This window comes from Heterocephalus glaber, unplaced genomic scaffold (genome assembly GCF_053883595.1).
Source record: "Heterocephalus glaber isolate CG9 unplaced genomic scaffold, H.glaber_assembly_v1.0 deba00000546, whole genome shotgun sequence".
NCBI lineage: Eukaryota > Metazoa > Chordata > Mammalia > Rodentia > Bathyergidae > Heterocephalus > Heterocephalus glaber.
Genome location: NW_028258147.1, coordinates 11,901,991 through 11,907,990, shown reverse-complemented (window position 1 = coordinate 11,907,990; position 6,000 = coordinate 11,901,991).

Genomic DNA, 6,000 nt, shown 5'->3' with positions numbered 1-6,000 from the left:
ATGGGGTAGACATTCCCTGAACAGTGTATACACACCATAACTTTATGGGTCAAAGACTGGTTTACAACAGACTGGTTTAATTGCCCTAAAATTAGATAAAAAGCCCCAATTGCACTCATTGGTCCAATACCCCTTGGATAAATAGGGGGATGAACACTGGGACTTGCATGGTTATAAGGAAGGAGTGTCAAAAACACTGACAAACCTACAAACTTACCCTGTTTATTATATCAATTTTCTAAAAGTGTGTTTCACTAGTATGATCATTTGGGTTCTATCTTTATCCCTTCTGTAAGATTAGAAAATATATGATACATGGAGGCCTTAACTAACTATACTCAGTGGGCCTTACACAACACTGTAACTCATCTCTCTCTCTCCTAAATAAAAAAAATTAAATTAATGAGGCAAGCTGTCCTCCAAAATCAGATCACATTAGATATTCTAACAACAGCACAAGGAGGTACTTGTGTAATCATAAAAGCTAAATGTTATATGTACATTCCTAATCCTTCTGCTAATATCTCAATGGCTGTTGAAAATATTAAATGACAGGTTAATGCCATGTGAGAATCTAAAATTCCCTGGACCTTCTCCTTACCCTCTTTGTGGGAAGCTGTTACTGGCTCTTCCTGGCAGAAACTTTTGTTATCACCACCATAATAGTCTTATTGATTTTATTATTCGACCCATTCAAACATAACTGTTTCTTTGGCCTTGTTTCCCCCAGTCCTAAAACTACACTCCTAATTTATTGATTTGTAATATCATTTTTTCTTTTAGTGATTGTTGAAAATGTTATTAAGTTCTTCTAAATAACTAGTTGAAATTATTCTCATTTCTTTCTTAATTATTGCAAAGGCCTGTTTACTTCTTGTTCTTATTCCCTTTCAGGTTTGCAGCAGGAGTCAGTGACCCAAGGAATCCAAGTAAATCCAAAGCAGATCATGCCACTCTTCTTTCAAAGCCCTCTAATATTTTTGTATCTCACTTAGAGTGAAAGCCAAGGCCCCTACAAAGCCCTACAAGAACCTTTTCTCTTATCTCTCTGGCTATTCCTAGTCACTTACCTTTTTGTAGTTTCTCAGACACGGTAGACATGTCCCTGCCTTAGAACCTTTGCCTAATGTTTCCTCAAACATCCTCCAGACTCACTCTTTTTAGCCTTCAGGTCAGTAAGAATTTTTCTTTGCTACTATCACCATCCAATGCACTGTCCGTTTTATTTGTTCAAATTTGTTTACTGCTCCTCTCCCATACAAGAATTTAATCTCTGTGAAGGCGGAGAATTTTGTCTGTTTTTTTCACTATTGTTTTCTCAGTACTTAGAAGTGAGGGTTTATAAAAGATGCTCATTAAAAGTTTTCTGATTTCACATATAAATGGTCACTAAATGCCTCTACTTTCACACAGGTGTCAATGCTTCGAAGACCACTAGGAAAAATCTACTATGATCATTAATATCAACATAAATGGATTAAGCAATATCTAGTGGATTAGTAGAGCACAGTTTTGGGTGTGTCTGTGGATGACTAACATGTCCGCTGAAAACTAAAGAGGGAAGATCCTCTCTGGATGGCACCAACCAATAGGCTTGTATCTTGGATGCAATAAAAGGGAAAGAAGAAGTCTTCCTTCTGCTTCTTCAGAGAAGCTCTACTCTTCACCATTGCCTTTGGACATTTGCCTTCCAACACATCCTTCTGACACAGAATCTTCCACCTTCAGATACAGTTTGCACTAGACTCTGCAGTGAACTCCAAGCCTTCAACCTTCAACTGAATCCTTCACTCTCAAACATCCAGACAGCAATTTTACATTCTTCCACCTCTAATTCTACAGGTGACCATTGTAAGCCTACTTTTAAAAAGACTTTATATATAAATGAGTTGGGCTTATTCTCTCTGTTACATCAGGGAGAATGTGTTCATGCCGTGAAGAACCTTGAGCTATCATAGTAACAAGGTATTAGAAAGAAGCTGTGATAGAATTCAGGCTTTGGTTGGATAATTTAGGGGAAGGCAAAGAAGGCAAGGATTCAGTGTAGAGTGTAGGTTGTCAGAAGGCAGAAGAATTTGCATTCTTGGATAAAGAGTAGCAGTCATAGCCTGCTGTGGTGGCACCCACATATAACCCCAGAACTTTTGGAAGTTGAGGCAGAGGATCACAAGTTTGAGCTCAGCCTGGAAATGTAGTGGCTTAGTAATACCCTTTCTTAATGTAAAACATAAAAAAGGGATATGGATGTAGCTCAGAATGAAGACCCTGTGTTCGATCCTTAGTACCGGAACAAACAAATAGCTTTCATTCTTTCAGTAGTTCCTTGTCATTTTCTGTGCTTAGAAAAAATTCAAAAGTGGTCTTCTTTTGTCTTATTTTATTGTGGTCTGATAATTAACTTGGTTAAGGTCTCTTAGCAGGAAAACTAAATGGATTAATTGTGACCACCACCAACTTCTCTTCTTGTCTCTCTAATTTATCACAAGCAGCTGAACTTTTGGGGAAAGAAGAAAGATAGGAAATAGGAATAACTAGGAGAGATAAGTTTCTGTGCAGACTCTCCTATTTGTACAAAGCAGAACTAATGCTTCCAAGTGTACACCCTACCTCTTTTCTGCACTCTCTCCTTCACTATCAGAAAGATGAAACAGTACTGAAGTGAGGTCCTGGGGCATGCAAAAAATACATCCCAACTCTCTGCTGCCTTTGTCACATTCGTGTCTCAGTCGGACAAGGTCAGGGCTGTGAAGCTGAGATCAAGGCAACAGCAGCTAAACCTTCTTTCTGTAGCTCTTTCTTTTGTCACGGGAAATATCTGAGGAGAAAGCTACCTCTCTTTATTCCATGGCTTTCACCCTCATGTCATTTTGTCATCAGGAAGGGTTTGAGGGTCTCAGGCTGAAAATGAGGAACTGAACCCACAATTTTTGTAGAATAAGTTTGCTGATTCCCATTACAGAAAAATAATTTTTAAGACACATTAGTAGGAGGCAAGAGAAGTGTTTATTAGACAAAGATATTGGACACACTCAAGAGCAGAGTGTAGAGATTCAGAGAAGTGAGATACCTTATAAACCAGAGTTGGGTAATTTTAAGTGGGTCTCTTTAAGATGGGTAATCTAGGATGTGTATTTTAATTTTCTGTAGTATTCCAATGCAAGCCATTTATGTGTGTTTAAAGTTAAGATATGCTGTGCACCAATATTGCTTTTTGATGCAGGGAGGGAGTACCATTTAAAGGTTAAAAGGATAGATTAAGACTCCAATTTATAGGCTTACTTTGTCTTAGAAACCTTTAGGAAATTTTATTAGTGAGTTTTCTGGAAAGAAAAAACAATGCTTGAGTAAATTTTGTGCACTAAAGTTGCGATTTTTTTTTGAAAGTATAGTTTAATTTTATTTATTTATTTATTTATTTATTTATTTATTTATTTATTTATTTTGTACCAGGGATTGAACTCAGGTCCCTGTGCTTACACAGCAGGCTGCCAAACCACTGAGCTAAATCCCTGGTCCCGAAAGTATAGTTTTAAAATTTTGATTTTTCTTATCTCCTTTTTAACCTGGTTTTTATTTTTTCTATCCTACCTCATTCTGTCCTCTCCTGAGACTGTGGTTGATAATTTTTAAGGAGTACAAAAATCCCAACAGTCTCACTTTATGTAACTGTTTTAGGTTGAGAAGGGGCATTGATCTTTTCTGGCTAGGGACTGACTGTCTTGTTTTGTCTATAATAAAGGAGATATAAGAATATCACATTTTGTCTTTTGAACAACCATCATCTTTTGATAGTTTTACAAAGAGAGAAATGCATATGAGAAATTAACCAACAACAACAATAGATCATGTAACTTAGAAGAATTTTAATTCACAGTATTATAGCCAGAAAAATGAGAACTTTGAAAAACCAGGTTATTTTAGAGAACCAGGATGTTAGCCAGTTACTAAAGCTTATGGGAGAGTCTGACACTGCATCAATTTGTGAAGGTAGATTTTGTAATGTAGAAGACACATGTACAGAGTTGTTAGGAATGTATACACAATATTTTGTTTTGATAATGATATGTTTTACCTTGTGTCATTGTATCTAGGGTCATTTGGTTCTGTAGAATGGTTTTTAAAGTCATTTTTGTTTATTTATTTTTTGTCTCGTTTTGTTTTGGTACCAGAGATCAAACTCAGGACCTTGAGCTTGTGAGGCAGGCACAGTGCCACTGAGTTAAATCCCCAGCCCTATTTTTGAATTTAGTAATGAAATGTCTTTTGTAGTATCACTTAGAGCTTTCTGTATATAGTTAGTAAAAGTTTTAATATGTTCCATTTTAGTGTATTTTTTTGTTTTATTTTTGGAATAAAGATAGATAATCATACCAGTGAAAAACCGATTATGTCATTTTGATTTTGCAAGACTGAGAAGTTAGCTGGTTGATCTATGGTTTTAACTCAGCACAGTTGAATGTATGGATATCCTAATGTGTATTGTTTTATTTACCCAGGAGGTAACCAAGTCCATAAGTTTGTGCCAGATCCACTGTGTACCATGGGACTGGCCATTTTATTTTAGCTTTTGCCCTCTGGTTGGTAGCAACCAAGATAGTATTTTTTAACACAATAGTGTGATTATAGCCTTGAATATGAGTTTATCCCATATTTTGGGTGGCATTGTTTTATTTATTATGAGTAGGGTTTTTTTTCTTCAAAAAATGGGTGCTACTTGGCTGAGTTGCCCCATGGTAGATGTCGGCCAAATATGTTTATCTCAGATTTGAAAATACTTACCTGGTTATCTCTTATCATGTGAGTTTTAGGAGTTTAGGAGTTTTTAGAAGTTTTAGGAGTTCAGGATCTCAATATTTTTATATTTGAGTATTTTTGTGACTACAGAAAAAAAAATTTTTTTGGCTTTCATTTATTGACCATTGAGAGACATTAGACCTGGTAGCAAAGTTTAAGATAGATACCACACTTTGAGCTGTTTTATAAAATTTTGAATCTTTATTTAATCTCTCCCTATAGGAAGAAATTTTACCATGGTAGCCTAGATGTATTAGCATTGGGCAATTGTCTACAAACCTATCATGTATCCTTGTTAATGTTTTTGGCATATTGTTGGGCCTAGTTAAAGAAAACATTAGTTTTCTCATTGGAGAATAGTATAAGGGTTAAGAAAAAAATGAATTGTTTGACTTTGATTTTAGATTATTAGGGCTATAAGTTACAGGTGCAGCTGGGGATGATGCAGCATTTGAACCCCCTTTGATATATTTAGCATATTATATATATATATATATATATATATATGATTTGGGGTATTTAAAATAAGTTAAAGTGAGATTTGTGTTAATGAAAACTATATATCAAAGTTAGTTTAGGCTCTTTAGACATGGTGTTATTTTTGGCACCATGGACAGAGACTTTTTTTTAACCAGTTGTGTTATTTGGCAGAATGGGTCATGGTTTTTGTCTGACCACATGACTTTCCTTGAAAATATGGGGACATTTATGTATTTATATATTTATGTATTTATTTATTTTAGTGACCTAATTTTAAGCACAATGTACACTGGTTGACTCTCATCTTTTGGGGTTCAACAATCTTCCTGTACCGCAAGTTGGATGACTCGCTGGAGACATAGGATCCTTTAAAAAAGTCTTGAGTCTTTGTTGAGTTTGGAAGGGTAGGGCCAAAATATTGGCTGTCTTCTTAACCTGGTTACTGTTTTTTAGATTTGGTCTCTGAGCCTTAGTTGTTGAACTCCCAGGAGGTCATTTACAGTAGTATTGAACTCAGAGCAGTAGGTTTAACTATCATAATCTTATTTGGTTATTGAATGCTTTGAAATATATAGTATGGCCAGAGAAATGTTATTATTTTATCAATCATGATTATCTTAGAAATTAAATTTTCATACAATGTTCATAGATAACAAGACGTCTTACAAAGAAAATTTAAAATCAAGAGCAAACATAGCATCTTAGCTTAACTATTATGATGACATT